Source organism: Choloepus didactylus, chromosome 24, assembly GCF_015220235.1.
Source record: "Choloepus didactylus isolate mChoDid1 chromosome 24, mChoDid1.pri, whole genome shotgun sequence".
Taxonomy (NCBI): Eukaryota; Metazoa; Chordata; class Mammalia; order Pilosa; family Megalonychidae; genus Choloepus; species Choloepus didactylus.
The window spans coordinates 10395995-10419663 of NC_051330.1; the positions used below are offsets into that span (position 1 = coordinate 10395995).

At 38.6% G+C, this 23669-nt stretch overlaps 1 protein-coding gene and 1 pseudogene across 1 annotated transcript in view; one reads left to right on the forward strand and one right to left on the reverse strand.

Moving 5' to 3' along the window:
• Window positions 1-23669, forward strand: part of LOC119519847 — a 153958-nt gene that overhangs the window by 32160 nt on the left and 98129 nt on the right. The gene's annotated exons all lie outside the window — the stretch shown is intronic.
• LOC119519700 lies at window positions 205-22463 on the reverse strand (annotated as a pseudogene).

Consider the following 23669-nt stretch of genomic DNA (forward strand, 5'->3'; position numbering starts at 1 on the left):
TCAACCATTATTATGGCACAAAAATATCACTGTACATCTATACTAAAATCCTGTAGCTCTGGCAAAATTAAAACTTTGGGAGCATAAAGTTGCACTTTGCAACAAAGGCTTTTAAAAATGTCACTGTTTTATACTGATGCATGTAAAAAATTCAATCCACCTTCGATTCTGTCTGGTCATGAAAGACAACATGACAAATTCAAATCAACAATAATATGGAAAGCCCATAGACATCCTGCGTTTTAAATTCTTTCCCTTGCCAAGATTTAAGGATTTGTCGCCAAGCTGCAGATTGAGGAGCTGCTCCTGGTTGTAACGCACCCTCTGGAGGAGGAAGAGAGAACGGACGCTGCGTATCTGAAAACCGGAGGCTGCGTTCTCTGCTACTGTCCCTGGCATGATAAAATGATCATGGGATTTTCAGGCTGTGCAAATCTTTAGGGAGCCTCTAAATCCACCCCTTGAGTTTAAAAACTGAGAACACTGAAATCCAGAGAAGGGAGGTTTTGCCCTGCTCCCGGGCATAATGGAAGCAGTGTCACTGAAGGAAGATTTCACCCACCCCACTCCTGCCTGTACCCCCACCCCCCAGGCTAAGAGGACAGAGAGAGGGGGCAGTGCAAGTGGTTGGAGGATTTGGTGGGGGGAGCGTGAGTTCATCCACACCTGCTTGGTTTGGGAACGTGGAGAAAATTTGAGATACCTGTTGCAGAGCGTGAACGAGGAAAGCCACCAGAACAACACAGTGGTGGGGCTGAGCAGGATTCCATCCCGGCTTGCCCACTTACTGAGCTGAGTGGCTCGGGCAGGGTAATGCAACTTCTCGGGGCTGAGCCTTACCCACCCGTAAAATCAGGTTGAGGTTCACACCTTTGTTTTGAAGTTGTCATGGGGGTTCAAGGAGTTAATTTGTGTACAATGTCTATTAGAACTGTGCCTGTGCTCAATATATTTCAGCTATGATGAGAATGATAAAGTTGATGAAGATGGCAATGAGGAAGACAAGGATGACAGTGGTGATGATGATGATGGTTGGGGCCAGGCTAGCAAGGGTGATCAGGGAGTGTACTGGTGTGATTGGCAGGGAGTAAATAATTCACACCACCCTTCCAGCAGAAATCAATAATGGCATCCGTCACTCACCTACTTGGAGCAGCTGAAATGAAACCTTAGGAAAAGCCACTAACTTCTCAATCATTTTCTATATCACATAGTCAACTGGATTTCCAATTAAGCAAAAATAAATACAACTTTCTCCCTTATTTTTGTTCATGAATTAAAGATAATAATATGAGATTCACACATTTCTAGATAAGATAAAAACCTGAAATGTCAATACTGGGGGCAAACATAGGCCCCTGCCACTCCTCCCACCCCTCCCCACACACATTTGAAGAATAAGAAGATAATGAAAAATCACCAGGCATAAGAAAAGATTCAGGAGTGTGAATAGGGGAATCATTCTGAGGTAGCAGGAATAAATAGTATCATCTCAAATAAACTTGCAAAATTTGTAGTCTCAAACAGATTTGAGAGATTAGTTCATCGAATATAGGAGAACACACTAATAATGCTTTCAGATTAAAATCACAATTATTTAATTTTAAAAAGCAGTAGAAGCAAAATTACAGCAGCATTTACTTTTCAACTTGGCAATTTCACTTATAGTTATCCAAAGTGACCCTGGCACAATCTTATTAATCGCAGCATTATTTGTAATTGTTCAAGAGTGGAAGCAACCAAAATATGCATAAATTGTGGACTGGACTATGCAGCTACAAAAAAAAAAAAACACAACATGAAGATTTCTGTGTTCTGATACTTTAAGATCTTTAAGATTAGGTGAAAAAGAGCAAGGGGCAGAACAGAGTAAATAGAATGCTATCTTTTGTAGGAAATACAAATGGCCAAAAAACACATGAAAAAATGTTCAGCCTCACTAGCTATTAGGGAGATGCAAATTAAGACCACAATGAGATACCATCTCACACCAATTAGAATGGCTGCCATTAAACAAACAGGTTAACTACAATTGCTGGAGAGGATGTGGAGAAATTGGAACTCTTATTCATTGTTGATGGGATTGTATAATGGTACAGCCACTCTGGAAGACAGTCTGGCCGTTCCTTAGAAAACTAGATACAAAGTTACCCTTCAATCCCACAATGCACTTCTCGGTATATACCTGGAAGATCTGAAAGCAGTGATGCAAACAGATATCTGCACGCCGATGTTCATAGCAGCAGTATTCACAATTGCAAGAGATGGAAACAACCCAAATGTCCTTCAATAGATGAGTGGATGAACAAAATGTGGTATATACACACGATGGAATACTACGTGTCAGTAAGAAGGAACAATGTCATGATACACATGACAACATGGATGAACCTTGAAGACATAATGCTGAACAAAATAAGCCCGGCACAAAAAGAGAAATATTATATGTTACCACTAATGTGAACACAGAAAAATGTAAAATAAATGGTTTATAATGTAGAATGTAGGGGATCTGGTGATAGAGAGAAAATAGTGAAGGGGGAACAGTAATCTAGTAAGAACAGATAAGTTATCATGGGTAAATTTAACATTCTGGGAATGTTCAACAATGACTAAGGTTTGTTAATTTCTGGTGGGTTTGGTAGGAACAAGTACACAGAAATGTAGTTATCTTAGGTTATCTGTTTTTCTTATTCCTTTGCTGGGTTACAGTCTGCATATTTTCTTTGGATTTTGTTTGAAATGTTTTTTTATTGTCTTTTTAAAATTTTTTGACAAAGTTAATTAAAAATGAAAAAAAAGAATGCTATCTCTTGTGTAAGACAGGTGAGGAAGTAAGAATATATCTGTATATAATTGTGGAAAGAAAGAGATAAACCAGAAACTAATAAAGATAGTGGTTGGCTAAAGGGGACTTGCAGGGCAGAACGAGAATAGAATGAAAGTGAGACTTTGATAATTAATCCTCTGAACCTCTTTGATTTTTGAACCATGTAAATTTGCCATGTAATTAAATCAAACCAAAAAAGGAAATCTAAAATTGAAAACTGTGATAAGTGAACCTAATTGTATATTAAATTGATAACATAAGCCCACAGAGTAAATTATTCCATGGGCATTCAAAACATAGTATTTTAATTATTTATTTTATCATACATGCTGAATGGGATATATTGTAACTACAAAAAGAATTGCAAAGACATCTTAAATTTCATGTGGTAATTTTGTTAGTAATAATATTAGCATTATTATTTTGAAATATCTTACATATGTCACAAGATTAAAAAAGAAATAATTTTTCATGCTCTTTTAAACCAAAGTTTTTGCTGCAAAATACGTGAAAGAAAAAAGAACACATTTGAAAGGAGAAATAGACAAAATCATAATTCTACTTAGAGACTTCAATGCACCTCTCTCAACAATTGATAGAACAATTAGGCAGAGCAATGGGATTATGAAACTGAACACCATCAACCAACACTCCACCCAACAACAGCAGAATGCATATTCTTTTCAAATGCCCATAGAACATGTACTAAGGTAGACCATAGCCTGGGACATAAAACAAACTTGAAAAAGTGTGAAAGATTTAAATCCTACAGAGTGTGTTCTCCAATCACAATGAAATCAAATGAAAACTCAATTATAGGAGGATAATAGGAAAATATCCAAACACTTGAAAACTAAACAACATACTTCTAAACAGTATCTGGGTCAAAGAGGAAGTCTCAAGAGAAATTAAAAAATACTTTGAAGTAAATGAAAATAAAAATGCAACACATCCAAATTTGTGGGACATAGCTAAAGCAGTGCTGAGAAGGAAATGTTTAGCACTAACTCATGTATTTGAAAAATGAAAGTCGCTAATCAATAAGTGCCCAGCTCAAGAACCTAGAAAAACAAGAGCAAAATGAACCCAAAGCAAGCAGAAAGAAGGAAATAGTAAAAAATGAGAGGCAAAATTGATGAATGTGAAAACAAAATCAGTGAATCAAAGACTTGGTTCTTTGAGAAGAACAATGAAATTGACACCTTTCTGGTCAAACTGGCAAAAAATTACATCAGGAGTAGAAGCAGGGGATATCACTAGGGATCCTACAGATAGCAAAAGGACAATAAGGGAATACTACTACAACTATACACACATAAATTTGACAACTTAGATGAAATGAACCAATTTCTCCAAAAACCTTATCTACCACAACTCACCTAATATGAAATAGGTGATCTTAATACCCCTTTAACTATTAGGGAAACTGAATTTGTAATTTAAAAACTCCCCTGAAAGAAATATGCAGGCTCATGTGGTTTCTCTGGAGAATTCAACCAATATTGAAAGAATAATTAACAGAAATCTTACACAGTCTTTTCCAGATAATAGAAGAGGAGGGAACACATCCTCTTTTTATTTCATGAAGATAGCATTAGCCTGATAACAAAACCAGACAAACACAGTACAAAAAAGAAACCTATATACAAATATCCCTTATGAATACAGACATGGAAATCCCTAACAGAATATTAGCAATTAAAATTTAGCAATATATAAAAAGACTTATACACCATAACTAAATGGGATTTATTACAGGAATGCAAGGTTGGTTCAATATTTGAAAATCATTCAATTTACTCCACCATATTAACTGGCCAAAGAAGAAAAATCATGAGATCACACCATTCAATGTAGAAAGAGCATTTGATAAAATTCCACACCCATTTGTAACAAAACATGTCCGAATATAGGGAAACTTTTTTAAATTTAATTTTATTGAGATTGTTCACATACCATACAATTGTCCAAAGATACAAAGTCCACAATCAGTTGCCCACAGTACCATCATACAGCTGTGCATCCATCAAACTATACACACATAAATTAATTTTTCTTTCAATTTAGAACATTTTCATTACTCCATAAAAGAAATAAAGACAAAAAAAGAAAACTCAAATCCTCCCATACCCCCACCCACCCCTGTTCCATTATTGACTCATAGTATTGATACAGTACATTAGTTTCTGTTGATGAAAGAATGTTGAAATACTAACTGTAGTACATAGTTTGCAATAGGAATATTTTCCCCCTGTGTACCCCTCTATTATTAACTTCTAGTTATGATGTCATACACTTGTTCTAGTTCATGAAAGAGATTTCTAATATTTGTACAGTTAATCATGGACATTGTCCAACACAAGATTAACTGTTTTATACATTCCCATATTATAACCTCCAACTTTCCTTCTGGTGACATACATGACTCTAAGCTTCCCCTTTTCCACCACATTCATACACCATTCAGCACTGTTAGTTATTCTCACAATAATGTGCTACCATCACCTCTGTCCATTTCCAAACACTTAGGTTCGACCAAATTAAACCTTCTGCTCATAATAAGCAACTGCTCCACATTCTTTAGCCTTGTTCTATATCCTAGTAACTTATATTTCATGTCTATGAGTTTACATATTATAATTAGTTCATATCAGTGAGACTACACAATATTTGTCCTTATGTGTCTGACTTATTTCCTCAAGGTTTCTTCATCAACTCATTTTTTTAAAGATGGTTTTGTTCACCCACCATACTTTCTGTCCTAAGTAAACAATCATTGGTTCCCTGTATAGTCATGTGTTTACGTATTCACCACCATCACCACTATCTATATAAGAACAGCTCCATTTCTTCCAGAAAGAGGAAGAGTCAAAGAAGGTAGAGAGACAAAAGAAAAAGAAAAAGAAAGAAAAAAACATGACAGCTAAAAAGCAACAAAAGGAAAGATAAAGTCCCATACCCTTCCCTTATGTCCCCCTCTTGTAGGCATTTAGCTTTATATTGCCTTTGTTACATTAAAGGAAGCATAATACAATGATTCTGTTAATTATAGTCTCTAGTTTGCACTGATTATATTTTTTACCTCAATACCACCATATTTTTAACACCTTGCAAGGCTGACATTCATTTGTTCTCCCTCATGTAAAAACATATTTTTATATTTTATCACAATTGTTGAACACTCTAGGTTTCACTGAGTTATACAGTCCCAGTCTTTATCTTTCCTCTTTCCTTCTGGTATCCCACATGCTCCCAACCTTCCTCTTTCAACCATACTCACAGTCATCTTTGTTCAGTGTACTTACATTGCTGTGCTACCATCACCCAAAATTTTGTTCCAAACCTCTCACTCCTGTCTTTTCCTTTCTGTCTGTAGTGCTCCCTTTAGTATTTCCTGTAGAGCAGGTATCTTGTTCAGAAACTCTCTCATTGTCTGTTTGTCAGAGAATATTTTAAATTCTCCCTCATATTTGAGGGACAGTTTTGCCAGATACAGGATTCTTGGTTGACAGTTTTTCTCTTTCAGTATCTTAAATATATCACACCACTTCCTTCTTGCTGCCATGGTTTCTATTGAGAAATCTACATATAGTCTTATCAAGCTTCCTTTGATGGATCACTTTTTTCTTGCTGCTTTCAGGATTCTCTCTTTGTCTTTGATGTTTGATAATCTGACTATTAAAGTGTCTTCTTGTAGGTCTATTCAGATCTATTCTGTTTCAGGTATGCTGTGCTTCTTGGATCTGTAATTTTAAGTCTTTCATAAGAGATGGGAAATTTTCATTGCATATTTCCTCTGCTATTGCTTCTGCCCCTTTTCCCTTCTCTTATCCTTCTGGGACACCCATGACATGTATATTCATGCACTTCATGTTGTCATTCAATGCCCTGAGATGTTGCTTATGTTTTTCCATTTTTTTTCCCTATCTGTTCTTTTGTATGTAGGATTTTAGGTGTCTTGTTCTCCAGTTCCTGAGTATTTTCTTCTGCCTCTTGAGATCTGCTGTTGTGTGTCTCCATTGTGTTTTTCATCTCTTGTGTTGTGCCTTTCATTTCCATAGATTCTGCCAGTTGTTTTTTCAGACTTTCGATATCTACCTTATGTTTGCCAAGTGTTTTCTTTATAGCTTTCATCTCTCTTGCCATATCTTCCCTGAACTCATTGATTTGGTTTTTTATTTGATTTAGCATATTTCTTTTAAAATCTTTAATAGATTGTTTCATTAAAGTGAAACAGTATCTCAACTGTGTCTTGATTGAGGTGTAAGTTTTTCCTTTGACTGGGACATATCTTCATTTTTCCTAGTGTAGATTGTAGTTTTCTGCTGTCTAGACATCTGGTTTCCTTGGTTACCCCAATCAGATTTTCCCAGACCAGAATGGGTTCAGATCTCAGAATGGGGTTATATTCGGTTTCAATTCTCCCTGCAGGTGTGTCTTAGAGATTGACAGACTTTCCTGTGAGGTCTCTAACCACTGTGCTTTTCCTAACCTGCCCAGCAGGTGGTGCCTGTCAGCCTGTTTCTCCTGACTGGTGTAAGGAGGTGTGGCTCCTTTCATTTCTGTTTCTGTTTGGTTGTTTTTCCCCAGGCTCTGGGGTCTGGTTCTGAGTGGAAGGTGCGTAGTAGAGCTGGACCCCACCTCCTTCCTCTTAGGGAATATCCACCCCCTAGGGATTTATCATCTGCATTTGAATAGCTTCTTTGTCTCTCTGGCTCTGTTATCTCCACCCGTCTGGTTCAGAGTGCCATGAACTGAAAATGCCTGAGGTTCTCTCCATTGAGCCTCTTAGGTTGAGAGAGAGAAAAAGGGACAGAAAGCCCCCTTTCAGAACCAGTTCATGGCCCCCAGTTTCACTCATCAGCCAGAGGTAACACCTGGTTCTTCTGGGCTCCCCCTACTGGAACAGTGGCATCTTCTGGCTCTTTAAGTTCAGTCACCACTAAAAGCCTCTGTCTGCTTGTTAGAGGTTTGTAGCTTGTGTTAAGCAGTCCACATTTGTTAATTAAATCCCCAGTTGGAGTTGAGCTGAGCTATATTTGCTTGCTCAGAGAGTGCTGCTTTCTACAGCAGTGAGGTTTTGCAGCTCAGCCTGCCATGGGGGGAGGGGGCTCCTGGCACAGTTCCACAGTTTTTCTTACAGATTTTATGCTGCGATCTCAGGCATTCCTCCCAATCCAGTTTGGTGTATGATGCGTGGACAGTCACGGTTTCCCCAGCAGATATTCCAAATTATTTACTAGTTGCTCTTGTTTGTTTATTAGTTGCTCCAGGGGACTTACTAAATTCCACTCCTCTTTTATGCCACCATCTTAGCTCCTCCTCCAGGGAAACTTTTTCAACTTAATAAAGATCATCTACAAAAAATGCACAAAATCTGTATGCTGAAAACTGCACAATGGTGATGAAAGAAACCAAAGAAGATGTAAATAAATGAGAAGACATACCATGTTCATCAACTGGAAGACTCAACATAGTCAAGACATCAATTTTCCCCAAATTGATATACAGATATACCACAATTCCTATCAAAATCTTGGCAAGATTTTTGTAAGTATAGACAAGATTATTCTAAAATTTATATGGAGAGGCAAAGGAACTAAAAGTTAAAACAATTCTGAAAAAGAAAAATAGGGTGGAAGGAATCACTCTACTGATTTCAAAACATCATATAGCTTGAAGAATAGATACATTGAACAATGGGACAGAACAGAGAACTCAGAAATAAACTCATGAATATATGCAACTGATTTTAACAAAGGTGTAAAAGCAATTCAGTAGAAGAAAGATAATCTTTTAAGAAATGGTGCTGGAGCAATTGGACATCTGTAGACAAAAGAAATGAACCTCACCCTGAGTCTCACACCTTATTCAAAAATTAACTCAAATAGAACTCAGATATTAATGTAAAGGTAAGCCCAAGATTTCAGCAAAAAACTCAGAAGAAAATCTCTGAGATATAGGCAAAGAGTTAGACTTGATATAAAAAGCACAATCCATGAAAAAAATTGATAAATTGAACTGAATCAAAACCAAAGTTTTTTGTTCTGTGAAAGACTATTAAGAGAATGAAAATGCAAGCTACAGAGTGGGAGAAAACATTTGCAAACCATATGCTCTGATTTGCTAATGCCGTCAGAATGCAAAACACCAGAAACGGATTGGCTTTTATAAAAGGGGGTTCATTTGGTTACACAGTTACAGTCTTAAGGCCATAAAACATCGAAGGTAATGCATCAACAACAGGTTACCTTCACTGGAGGATGGCCAATGGCATCCGGAAAACCTCTGTTAGCTGGAAAGGCACATGACTGGCACCTGCTCCAGAGTTCTGGTTTCAAAATGGCTTTCTCCCAGGACGTTCATCTCTAGGCTTCAGCTTCTCTCCAAAATGTCACTCTCAGTTGCTCTTGGGGCGTTTGTCCTCTCTTACCTTCTCCAGAGCAAAAGTCTGCTTTCAAAGGCCATCTCCAAAATGTCTCTGTAAACTGCAGTTCTTCTCTCAGCTCCTTGCATTCTTCAAAGTGTCCCTCTTGGCTGTAGCAAGCTCGCTCCTTCTGTCTGAGCTTATATAGTGCTCCAGTAAACTAATCAAGGCCCATGCTGAATGGGTGGGGCCACACCTCCATGGAAATTATCCAACCAGAATTATCACCTACAGTTGGGCAGGTCGCAATTCCATGGAAACACTCAAAGAATTACAATCTAATCAACACTGAAAGTCTGCCCACACAAGATTGCATCAAAGATAACAGCATTTTGGGGGACACAATACGTTCAAACCAGCACACCATCTATCAACAAAGGACTAGTATATAAAATATATAAGTAACTCCCCAAACTCAGCAATAATAAGACTTCAATACCTCATTCTCATCAATAGATAGAAAATCTAGTCAGAAGATCAGTAAGGAAACAAAGAACTTGAATTATATGATAAATGAACTGAACCTAACCAATCATTCCAAGAAGAATTAATACCCCAGTCCTCCTCAAACTCTTCCAAAAATCTGAAGAAGAGGGTATACAACCTAACTCATTCTATGAGGCTAACATTACCCTACTATCAAAGCCAGATAAATATGCTACAAGAAAAGAAAATTACAGACCAGTTTCTCTTATGAATATAGATGCAAAAATCCTCAGCAAAATACTTGCAAATCAAATTCAACAGCACATCAAACAAATTAACACCATGATCAAGTGGGATTTACCCCAGGTATGCAAGGGTCATTCAACTTAAGAAAATCAATGAATGTAATACGCCACATTAACAAAGTGACCGAGAAAAAACCATGATCTCAATTGATTCAGAAAAGGTATTTGACAAAATCCAGCATCCTTTCTTGATTAAAACATTTAGAAAAATAGGAATAGAAAGAAACTTCCTCAACACAATAAAAAGCATATATGAAAAGCCCACTGCTAACATCATACCCAATGGTGAATGACAAAAAGCTTTCCCTCTAAGATCTGGAACAAGACAAGGATGCCCACTGTCACCACTGTTATTCAACATTGTGCTGGAAGTGCTTACCCATTAGGCAGGAAAAAAGAAAGAAAAGGCATTCAAATTGGAAAGGAAGAAGTAAAATTTTCACTGTTTGCAGATGACATAATCCTATGTATAGAAAGTCCCCCAAAATTCACCTCAACGCTACTAGAGCTAATAAATAAATTCAGCAAAGTGGTGAGGTACAAAATCAACACACAAAATCAGTAGTGTTTCTATACAGTAGTAATGAGCAAGCTGAGGAGGAAATTAAAAAAAATTCCATTTACAATAGCAACTAAAAGAATCAAGTACCTAGGAATAAATCTAACCAAGGATGTTAAGGACTTGTACACAGAAAATGACAAAACATTGCTCAAAGAAATCAAAGAAAACCTAAATAAATGGAAGGACATTTCATTTTCATGGATTGGAAGATGAAATATTGATAATATGTCAACTCTATCCAAAATTATTTACAGATTCAATGCAATCCCAATCAAAATTCCAGTGGCCTACTTTGCAGAAATGGAAAAGCCAATCATCAAATTTATTTGTAAGGGTAAGGGGCTCCAAATAGCCAAAAACATCTCAAAAAAGAGTGACGCTGGAGGACTCACAACTTTACAATCTTAAAATTTATTACAAAGCTACAGTGATCAAAACAGCATGGTACTGACACAAGGATAGGTATATCAACCAATGGAATTGAATTGAAAGCTCAGAAATTAATTCTCACCTCTGTGGCCAACTAATTTTGACAAGGCTGCCAAGTCCACTCAGTTGGGAAATAACGGTCTCTTCAACAAATGGTGCTGGGAGAACTGGATATCCATATAAAAATAATGAAGGAGGACCTCTATATCACACCATATACATATATTAAGAATGTATCAAAGACCTGCATTTAAGATCTGGGATTATACAACTCTTAGAAGAAAATACAGGGAAGCATCTTCACAGTCACATGTTAGGCAGTGGTTTCTTAGACCTTACACCCAAAGCACATGCAACAATAGAAAAAATATATAAAGAGGACCACCTCAAAATTCAAAACTTGTGCATTAAAGGACTTCATAATGAAAGTGAAAAGACAACCTACTCAATGAGAGAAAATATTTGGAAACCATATATCTGATAAGGGTTTAATATCTAGAATATATAAAGAAATCCTACAACTCAACAATGAAAAGACAAATAATCCTATCCAAAAATGGGCAAAAGACTTGAATAGGCATGTCTCCAAAGAGGATATACAAATGGCTAAAAAGCACATAAAAAGATGCTCAACACCACTAGCTATTAGGGAAATGCAAATCAAAACCACAATGAAATGCCATTTCACACCCACTAGAATGGCTACTATTAAAAAAAAAACAGAAAATTACAAGTGTAGGAGATGATGTGGAGAAATAGGAATGCTCATTCATTGCTGGTGAGTATGTAAAATGGTGCAGCCACTGTGGTAAGCAGTTTGGCTGTTTCTCAGGAAGCTAAATATAGAATTACCATATCACCTGGCAATCCCACTACTACGTATACACCCAGAAAACTGAAAGCAGAGACTTGAACAGATATTTGCACACAGATGTTCATAGCAGCATTATTCATAATTGGCAAAAGATGGAAGCAACCCAAGTGTCCATCAATTAATGAGTGGATAAACAAAATGTGGTATATACATGCAGTGGAATATTATTCAGCATTAAAAAGAATGATGTTCTGATTCATGCAACAACATGGATGAACCTTGAAGACATGATGTTAAGTGAAATAAGCCAGACACAAAAGAAAAAATATTGTTTGATCTCACTGATATGAAATAATTAAAATAAAACTTGTTCCAGTTTGCTAAAGCTGCCGTTAAGCAAAATACCAGAAATGGATTGGCTTTTATAAAGGGGATTTATTAGGTCACAAATTTATAGTTATGAGGCCATAAAAGTGTCCGAAGTAAAGCATCGACAAAAGGATACCTTCACTATAGAATGGCTGATGGCATCTGTAACACCTCTGTCAGCTGGGAAGGCACATGGCTGGCATCTGCTGGTCTTTGCTCCCAGGTTGCATTTCAAAATTGCTTTCTCCAAAATGTCTCTGGGCTTGTCTCTCTTAGCTTCTCCAGCTCTAGTGCATCTAGGTGTCAGGGTCCTCTCTTAGCTTTTCCAGAAGAAACTCTGAGCTAGGATCTCCAAACATCTCCAAGCATCTCTAAGCATCAGCTCTCAAGTGTCTCTCCAAAAGTCTCTCTCAGCCACTCTGAGCTCCTTCTGTTTGTGAGCTCTTTTACAAGACTCCAGTGATTTAACTAAAACCAACCCCCAAATGGGCAGGGTCCACATCTCCATGTAAATAATTTAATCCAAATGTTTCACCTACAGTTGGGTCAGTCACATCCTAACTGGAACCAGCCTAATCTAAATATCCCACAAGACTGGATTAAAACATGGCTTTTAGGGGAAAAAATATATCCAAACTGGCAGAAAAAGCAAACACATAGAGTCAGAATCTAGAATATAGGTTTCCAGGGGCTGGATTGGGGATGGGGAATGGGGAGTTAATGCTTAAATTGTCCAGAATTTCTGTTGGGGTAGATTGTAAAGTTTTGGTTGTGATAGTGGTGATGGCAGCATAATATTGTGAATGTAATTAATAGCAATGAATTATATATGTGAATCTGGTTAAAAGGGGAAATTTTAGATCATATATATGTTAATAAAATAAAAATTAAAAGAAAAAATATAGGAGTGTTCAATACAATGAACCCTATTGTAAATAATGGACTACAGTTAATAGTACAATTATAAAAACATTCTTTCATGAATTGTAACAAATGTACCTCATTAATGCAGGTGTTAATAATAGGGTGGTATATGGGAACTCCATATTTTATGTTTCTGTAAACCTACAACTTCCTTAACAACAACAAAAACTGTTAATAAAAAGAAGGGCAAGCAAAGATCTGTGTTTGAGCAGTGCAGGACAGGAATGGGGTTGTATCTAAATGATCTGTGGCAATAGACTGTGTACTACACTAAATTCTTCCCTTTTTGTACTATGCAATCATAAAATAATTTGACTGGCTTTCATGCTTGGTTGATGGGTATTAGTCCTATTTCCTTATTGTTAGAGCTGGGTCCATATAGAACTCAGAAAGAACTTTCTTTTTTTAACTGTAGAGTTATCTATAATGAATAATAAGAGCGTAAGGACATATTTTATTTTTTAATCACACAGACATTATTGTCAATCACACAATTGCATCATGATTTACATACAGTAAAATTCACATATTTTACATGTACCAATAACTTGGACAAATATATGCATCTGTTAATCGTCCCCCTAATCAAATTGTAGATATTCTGTCTTCCTGGGAAGTTCCCTTGTGCTGTGGGAGTTATTTCAATGATTACTACAAATTTTGTAATGGGACATTTCCTTTATCACTACCTTGAGTTCTACAAAGATGTGCACAGACTAAGGAATGAGAAGTATGCAAAGTACATGAATCTGCTCAATGAGAAAATCAAGAAACAACGAATGCAAATGAAGATGTGTGACCCCAGCTGTCAACAGCGCCTTGAAAAGCAAAAGAAGGAAAAGATAATTGTTGTTTACTTTGCTCTCATTTTGTTGGCTTTTGCTTGCTGTTTTTAAAATGCCTTGGGAATTCGTTTTAAGGCTTTTATTCTTAGCACAGTACCTAGCAGCATTTCATTTTATTTAATTATCACAGAAACCCTCTGAGACAGGTTGCTCTTAGTCCCATCTCACAGATGAGGACTTTGAGGTTCAGAGCTGTTAGAGGACTGACCCAAGGCTCACAGCGGGTTGGTGGCCCTTATGCCACCCCTGCTCACCCCTGCCCACCCCCTCGCAGTCCTTGGGCTAGTTTCCAGCCTCGCCCATGGGCCAGCTTCAGGAACATTCTGAAGTAGAGGTGGGCAGTGATTGCCACTTTCCCAACCCCCCTCTGAGTCCCTCTCTGTTTGCGTTTCTTTTCTCAAGGCTCCCAGAGAGGCTGTCTCAATGTCTCAAACATACCCACACTCTAATATTTATCTCCTTGTAACTCAGAATTCCATTTTATCAGTTGACTAATTTCAGCTAGGTATTAGGAAGAACAAATCTGATTAAAGACCTATCTACCAAAATGTAAGCATAGTTTTCTGTGTATCGATTTGTGTGTGTGTGTGTGTGTGTGTGTGTGTGTGTTTAAAGCTATTTCTGAGCTCGAATAAATCACACTTAGTGGTGTTTCTAGGATTAGGGAGAAGACCTTTGGGACAAAGACGCTTTTCTCCAGCTTTTCAAAATACATTTGCCCACTGGACCATGCGTAAGGCTGGGCCTGTCTCCCATCCAACCCTGTTCAGAAAACTTTTCATCTATTTTTGTTTGTTTGCTTGAAGTTTTGCTTGCTTCATAGCTCATACTTATTTCTACTCCCTAAGCAGCCAGTCAAGTTCAATGAATTTGGGGGAGCTCTTGAAGGTTCGTGATGAATGCAACTGGAGCCTACACTTCAGGCAAAGAGATTGTCTTGGAAAGATTTTTGAATAAGGGCCCAGCTTGGTTTTGTTTTCAGTATTTTTCTGAAATGTATTATCTCATCAAAATTTACACTTTCAGCAATTCATTTACAACTGACATCATTTAAAACAACACCAGGTGCTCTTGGCAAATGCAAGATTGCAAAGAACTTTTGATATTTGTTTAAATTTGAGAAGAATCTTTATGTAATGCAAGTGTTACTGGAGCTATTAAAATATTTTATTGAGGTATATTCATATACCAGATAATCATCCAAAGGGTACAATCAATGGTTCACTTTATCATCGTATACTTGTGCATTCATGACCACAATCAATTTTGAACATTTTCATTACTGCAAAAAAAAAATTAAAAATAAAAATAGAAATCAAAGAGAGCACCCAAAACATCACATACCCTTTATGCCCCCTTACTATTTATTCATTTTTTTGTCTTTATTTTCTTCCTCATCTGTCCATATACTGGATAAAGGGAGTGTGAGCCACAAGGTTTTCACAATCACGTGTTCACACCATATAAGCTACATATTTATACAATCATCCTCAAAAATCAAGGCTATTGAGTTGCAGTTCGACAGTTTCAGGTATTTCCTTCTAGCTATTCTAATACACTAGAAACTAAAAAGGGATATCTATATAATGCATAAGAATAACATCCAGAGTGACCTCTTGACTCTATTTGAAATCTCTCAGCCACTGAAATTTTATTTTGTTTCATTTCTCTTCCCCCTTTTGGTCAAGAAGATGTTCTCAATCCTGTGATGCCGGGTCCAGGCTCATCCCTGGGAGTCATGTCCCTCGTTGCCAGGGAGATCTACATCCCTGGGAGTCATGAAGGACCCAGCTTTCAGTTTAAGTCCTGTGATTGAGAGCTCATGAAACAGAACTCTAAGCTAAGAGCATCTTTAGTTAATTGCTGACCTTTGTACTGTTTCCCCAGCACAATCCAAGTGCCTGTTGTTCTTACTTATTAAGAATCTATGTTATGCTACGTAGCTTGCACAGTGTGACTGTGTGATGTGAAAACCTTGTGGCTCACACTCCCTTTATCCAGTGTATGGACAGATGAGTGGAAAAATTGGGACAAAAATTAATGAAAAATAGGGTGGGATGGAGAAGATGGAAAGATTCGGGTGCTCTTTTTTGTTTTTATTTTTATTTTGGAATAAGGAAAAAGTTCAAAAATTGATTCTGGTGATCAACACACAACTTTATGATGGTGCTGTGAATAATTGACTGTACACTGTGGATGACTGTAGGGTGTGTGAATATACCTCAATAAAACTGTATTTTGAAAAAGTAAATGAACAATGGGGGGAGGAGGGGAATGGGATATTTTGGATATTCCTTTTTATTTTAATTTTATATTTAGGGATAGTGGAAATGTTCAAAGATTGATTGTGGTGATGAATGCCCAACTATGACTATACTGTGAACAACTGATTGTACACTTTGGATGATTGTATGTTATGTGATTATATCTCAATAAAATTGCAATTAAAAAAAAGAATCTATGTTCTGACCAGCTGTCACGAAAGATGCAGTGCCCTGTCGCCCGCCACACAATCAAGAGGGACTGAAATGAAACAAACCCTGCCTTTTAGTTAATAGTGGGTCCCTAATATTTGTAGGGCCCCTTGAAGTTTACAGAATGGTTTTGTTCATGATTCATCCAACCATAGACCTTTATTAAGTCTCTCCAGCTCTGCGAGCACAACAGGGAGAGAAGTCCATCTGTCACCACTCGCACAGGGTGTCCACGTGTGAGGAAGGAGTTAGACATAACCCATTGCAGCACAAGTCCTCTGAGTAAGAAGTGATGTGTTTAAGGTCTCATGGGAAGGGACAAAACTCACACTCCACTCCAGATTTTCTGGCTTCAATCCTGATGCTTCGTCCCTTGTGCAGCTGGCTCCGGCGAATCTCTGTCACGCCACCGGGCAGACCTTGTTTTCCCAAGACTAGCTGTGTTTCCTTCCAGTCCATTCCAGCACCCATGCTTGAGAATATGTGCCTATATATGGTTCTGTGTTTTGAGCTTTAGTGCATCTTCAGTGAAATGAAGTACCTCTTGGAAAGGAAGTTCCTATTAAAAAAAATTAAGGACAATTGACTGATACTTTTGGGAAAAAGTTCTGCTTTCAGGTTATCTCACATTTTCATGCTGTAGATATTTTCACTTCATTCATTCAACAAATATTTATTGAGCACCTAGGAGCCTCACATTTCTAGTGAGTGAAAGAGTAAACCCCCCAGCTGCACTGGGTTTACTTTGTATTATTAAGAGGCAGATAATAAAAAACAAAAAGCAATGATAAATAAAGTAGATGATGTGTTAGGAGGTGGTAAGTGCTATTTAAAAATTGGAGCTGGGTAAGGGGAATTTGGAGTCCTGGGGGAGGTGGCACTGAGCAGAGGTTTGAATAAGGAGAGAGGGTGGTGGGTGGTGTCTGGGACTGACTGTTACAGGCAGAGGAGTAGCATGTGCCAAGGTCCTGGGGTATGTGTGCTGTTGGAGGCCAGTGAAGACACAAGAGGGCTTGAAGGGTAATGAGCAGGGGGAGAGCAGTAGGAGGTGAGGGGGTAAGGCGGTGGGGTGGAGAGCAGATGCACCTTAGAGATCCTAAAAACGATTTGGGCTTTTACTCTAGGCCAGATAAGAAGCAATTGTGGGGTTTTGAGCAGCAGAGGTAAGTTCACGGTTAACAATTCCCAAATTTAACAGGTGAGGCTCATGTTTCGATGTATTTTTCCCCTTTGCTGTTGTTCTAGTCTGGTAGGCTGCCGAAATGCAGATACTGTGAAATGGGTTAGCTTTAAATGATAGGAATTTATTAGCTTACAGTTCTGAGGCTGTGCAAATGTCCAAATCAGGGCATCTTCAAGGGATGCTTTATTCCTGAAGACCAGCTGCCTCCGATCCTTGGCTCCTCTGCAACATGGCAAGGCACATGGCGGCATCTTCTGGTCTCTCCTTTCTCATCTTGGTTTTGTTGCTTCAGCTACTTGCTTCCATGGCTTGCATGTTCTCTCTGTCTCTTTCTCCCCCTCTTTCTCTCCCTGTCTTCATATTCATCCCATTCATCAAGGACTCCAGTAAGAGGAGTAAGACCTCCCCCGAGTGACGTGGATCACATCTTAACTTAAATTAAGATCCTCCTCACCAGAAGGTCCTACTTACAATGGGTTCACACCCACAGGAATGGATTAGCTTCAAGAACATGCTTTTCTGGGGTACATAATCTTCAAACCATCACAACTGTTAATGTACCCTTGGATATGTTTATATTGTGTTTCTTTTCAATAGAGCATTTTCAGAAACTGAAATAACTCTGCAACGTTACTATCTCCCAAACCCATAGGATAGCACACCTTTGTGAAGTTATGGGAAAGCAACATATTTAAAGAGAATCCTCTCATTAAAATGGCCACACGGCCATAAAGTTCACATTTATTAACTTTCCTGGGTAGGTGACTATTGGGAACCAGACACTACACAATTTGTCGGTAAAATGGTGGAGGTTGAGCTTGGGGAGAGAGAGTGAATACGTGCATTCACAAAAGGGGCTGAGAGTCCCATCACAGGTAATGTGAGCAAGTACTTGAATGAAACAGAAGTTGACTACTTTGGGTATACTTATGTTTTTTGGGTATATGTGTGATTGCATTAAGGAAATCATATAAAACTTGGAGTCATTCTTGACTCCTCTTTCTCTTGCCCATATACACAATCTGTCAGAGACTTCTGTTGGCTCTTCATTGGAACTATAAACTAGAATCTTTTCACTTTCCATCACCTTTATCACCACACTGGTCCATCCACTGTCTCACCTGTCCTTATTATACCTGCTCTGCTCCGAACTTTGCACCACCACTTTGGTCCATCTACCATCTCATAGCTGCACCACTGCAAGTTCTTATTACTGCACCACTACAGCTTACTCCCAACACAGCAGTCAGAGTCAGCATCTGCTCAGGTCACTGTCCTCTCAGCTCTCTTTTCTGACCTCATCTCTTGCACTCTGCCCTCAAAACCCTCCTTTCTGTTTCATGAATATGCTGGCTATGAGTCCAAGTTTGGACTTGGTCTTCACTCTACCCTTTGCTGCTGCCTCTTCCCTCTTTCACCAGCACTTCAGCCTCTTTCCTCACCTCCTTCACTTCTTTGCTCAAATGCCACCTTCTCAGTGAACCCTGCTGTGGTAGATTGACTTATACCCAATTTAGACACGTTCTGAATCTTAACCTTCATTCCTGTGGATGGGATCTCCAGGAGATGCCATTTTAATTACAGTTGGGCCAAAATGAATGAGGGCTGGTCTTACTCCAGATTACGGGGGTCCTTTATAGGCAGAAGAAATTCATACATAGTCAGAGAAAGCCATGGAAGGAGCCAGAAGCTGCAAGTCAACAGAACTTGTTAAGACAGAGAAGAGACGTGGCCGTGGGATAGGAAAGCCAAGGAACCCCAAGGATTGCTGGGAAGCCAGCACCAACACACTACCACTGCTGACGCCATGATTGGACTCCTGGCCTCTGAAACCATGAGCCAATAAATTCTTGTTGTTTAAGCCACAGCAGCAGGGAAACTTAAGACACCTGCCCTGATCAACCTTCTTATCTCTAAAGCCTGCCCCCCTCACCACACACCCCTAATGCCTCTTCCTCTGCTCTGCTCTTGCCTTTTTCCGGAGTACTGATCACCTTCTAACATATTATATAATTTACTTCTTGATCACATTTCTTTACTATCTATTTCGCCCCATCTGAGCTCTATGGGGGGCAAGGATTTTCATAAGCTTGATCTGTTTGCTCACCAGTGTGTCTCCAAAGCCCAGAGCAGTATTTGTTATAGAATAGGCATCTGTTCTGGTTTGCTAATGCTGCCGTTATGCAAAATATCAGAAATGGATTGGCTTTTATAAAGGGGGTTTATATGGCTACAAATTTACAGTTCTGAGGCCATAAAAGTGTCCATACTAAGGCATCAACAGGAGGATACCTTCACTGAAGAATGGCCGATGGCGTCCGGAACGCCTCTGTCAACTGGGAACGCACATGGCTGATGTCTACTGATCCTGGCTCCCAGGTTCTGCTTTCAAAATAGCTTTCTCCAAAATGTCTCTGGGCTTCTATCTTTGCTCCTCTCTCTCAGCTCCTGTGCGTCTTTGATTCCTTCTCCCAGGGCATTTCTCTCTAAGCATCTGGGGGTCCTCTCTTACCTTCTCCAGGGCAAACTCTGGGCTTCATCTCTTAGCTTAGCATCTCCCAACATCCTTCGGTCTGCATCTCCAAGCGTCTCCAAGTGTCAGCAAGAATCTGGGTCTGCTCCTCGCATCTCTGTCAGCTCCCAAGTGTCTCTTAAAGGACTCTAGTGATCTAATTAAGACCCACCCTGAATGGGCAGGGCCACACCTTCATGGAAATATCTAATCAAAATGTTTGGGTGAGTCACATCTCCGTAGAAACAACCTAATCCAAATATCCCATTAAAACATGGGTTTTGGGGGACATAATATATCCAAACTGGCACAGTATCTAATAAATATCTGTTGAGTAAATGAGTTAAAAGCAACTAAAGCTTCTCTAAGTGTATGTCTACAGCTCATTGCAAGATATAATCTGCTTAAGTGGCTTTTCCACCTCTTGGTTGTAAAAACACAACCAAGAGGACCCTCAGGGCTGGAGAAGGATAGATTTCCTCTACTTCTACGCCTCTGCCCCACACCCTACTCCCATGGGTTTTACCCATTAGAGCTTGATAAGTGTTTAGAAACTAGATTCCTATTAGCACTGAATTGGAGCACAATTTCTTTATCCAATGTGTAGTAAAGGCCTCAATTTGCTCCACCCCCCCTCACCCCCAGTTTTTTTTTTTTCAGGAACAACAAAAGCTTTGGAGCATCTGAGAATCAAAATTAATGCTTGACAGCAGTGGTTCTCAAAGCGTGTTCCCTGGACCAGCAGTGTCAGGGTTTCCTGATCACTTATTAGAAATGCAAATTCTCAGGCCTCTTCCCTAACCTGCTGAATCAGGGACTGGGGTGAGGCCCCTGCAAACTGTAGTGGTTTTTTTTGTTTGTTTGTTTGTTTGTTGTTGTTGTTGTTGTTGTTGGCTGAACAATAGGAATTTATTGGCTCACGGTTCAGAGGCTAGAAGGCTTGCTCCCTCCCAGGGTTGGTCTCTTCTGGCTGGCTGGCAATTTTGGGGGAATGTTGGCTTTTCAACGTGTGGCAATGCACATGGCAGTGTCTTCTCCTTTCTCTTCTGGGTTTCATTAACTTCCAGCTTTTTTCTTCTCCCATGGCTTCTCTTCCTGTGTCCAATTTTCTCTGCTTATAAAGACTTCAGCCATACTGGATGAAGGCTCACCCTCATTTATTTGGCCACACCTCAACTGATAACATCTTCAGAGTTCCTATTTACAAGTGGGTTCACACCCACAGGACCAGGGTTTGCCTTTTGTGGAGAACATGGTTCAATCCCCAACAGAGGGAAATACTAGTTACTATCCAGAAGAGAGGCATTTGCTTGAATCAAGGGAACTGCAGCTGGAGATGCATGAAATGATGAGGGGGGTGTGATTGGAAGTGGGATCAGTTATCCAGGCATCCATGGAAGAGTAAAACACGTATCTCAGGACAGAAAGTAAGGACAGCTTCCAAGACTCATCAGTGAGATTCACACAATGTTCCTTATTAATCTCCTAATTTCTTGGCACAAGGTCCACTCACAAGTGCGACCACACCATTGTCAGATACGTTAGTAGCTGAAAAGTCAACGAACTGCAAAAATGGGCAGTTTTCTCCTAATGCATGTAAAGACACATCTGTAATACCTAAGCAGTCACCCAAAACAATGATCTTCAGCAGCCAGCAGTTGAGTGCACGGGCTGGGACTTCTCCATCGGTGAGACTGTAGCATCTTTTCAAAGACACTTCGTGCAGGTATGAATAAGATGAAGCCACAGCTTTTATTCCTTCTGAAGTTATGGACATTGTTTTCTTTTCTTTTCTTTTCTTTTTTTAAATTAAATGTGATTTTATTGAGATATATTCATATAACGTACAGTCCTCCAAATTGTACAATCAGTTGTCCATAATTTCATCTTATAGTTATGTATTATTACCAAAATCTATCTTTGAACATTTTCATTACTCCAAAAAATTAAAATAAAAATTAAAATACAAAAGAACATCCAAAACATTCCATTCCCCTCCTCCCCTCATTGTTAATTTACTCTTTTTTTAACACTCATTCATTGTTTTTTTCACTTTATCAAAAAATTTAAAAACAAACAATAAAAAAACATTTCAAACCAAACCAAAACAAAGGAATAAGAAAAAACAAATACATCGTTTTCTTTTGAAGAATTTAAATTTAATTTCTTCAGTTTTCTGCAGTTACACAGGTGCAGGAGAGCAGTGCCTGAAATCTCACAGCTCCTATAGATCTAAAGTTTGGACTTGAGGATGTAAAATCTTGCTTGTATTTGAATCTGTTCTCTGTCTCTGCATGCTCATGATTTTTATCAGCCTTTTATGTTGGGAGGCTAAGGCTTAATGTCACGACATATCTGGAAATATTCTTCGGGGAAGCACCCAGAGCGAGGCAAGGTGACTACTGTCTACAGCCTCTACCACAGCCCTGGGGCCATCAGTGCAAACTGCAAACTGTGTTTTAACAAGCTCTGTAGCTGATTCTGGTGCACGTCAAGTTTGAGTAATATGGGGTTAAATAAATACAGTTCCCTGAAGTCTTTGAAGGAGATAGTTACACCCATAAGAAAACTCACTGATGTGGAGATAATTAAAAGTGTTCAGTCAAACACTGGAAGCCAAACCATGGATTTATTCCCAGGCGCTGCGCTCTTCCACTTCTCCTAACGGGCACCACCCCCTCCTTACAGGGGCCTTAATGGGATTAAAAAAATACACAGACCAAAAAACCTTTCTGTTGACAATACTCAGTGTCAAATACTGCTGTGGCCCCAGGGGGCTTATTTGCATTCGATTAATATGTGCATAATATGTTGTCTGCGTCTGAGCCCAAATACACAAATTGGGGAATCAAAGGGAAACGCTTCACACCTTTTGCTGGCTTCATCCTGAACATTTATTTGTTTTAAAACAACTTCCTCAGGGAATGTCCTTTCGAAAAGAAACTCCTCTCCACTTTAAAGGAAAATTGCCCCTTATTCCCCCTCTTCTTAACTAGCTTCTGACTGTTACCTTCTTAAAGGAGAGGTGGGGCAATTGCAGCTTGCCTTTTTTCTGCCCTCTTTTATAAAGCTGAAGGTGACGCTTTTAAGAAAATATTCTGAGGAAATTTAGAGGACTACAAAGAACTTTCATTTTGCGTGGAATTTATACTCTAATAACTAATGCCTATGTTTTTGTGTAGGGCAAATAATGACTAAAATGCAGTAGATGTTGAACTCTGTTAGTATGAGGAGATTGGGAAAAGATCTTTAATAAAATGTTTATGGACATTGCAGAATAGAGTTCCTACCCAAACAGTATCCCATCATCAATGTGAATTTTTAAAATGGCACCAAGAGTAAAAATGGGGAAAGCAACAACATCTAGAGCAAATATTTAAAGTGTTTAATAATATTCAGTAAATATTATTAGTACATATATTTTTTGGCACTTCCATGAAGTAAAAATGTTTCTGTTTTTGACAAAACGTTTCTGTCTCTGAGACTTACCGAAGGTCTTAAAGATTGTAATTTACTTTTTTTAGTTAACTCAGTTTTCTCATAACCAAAGATGTAAAAAGACTTAAAAT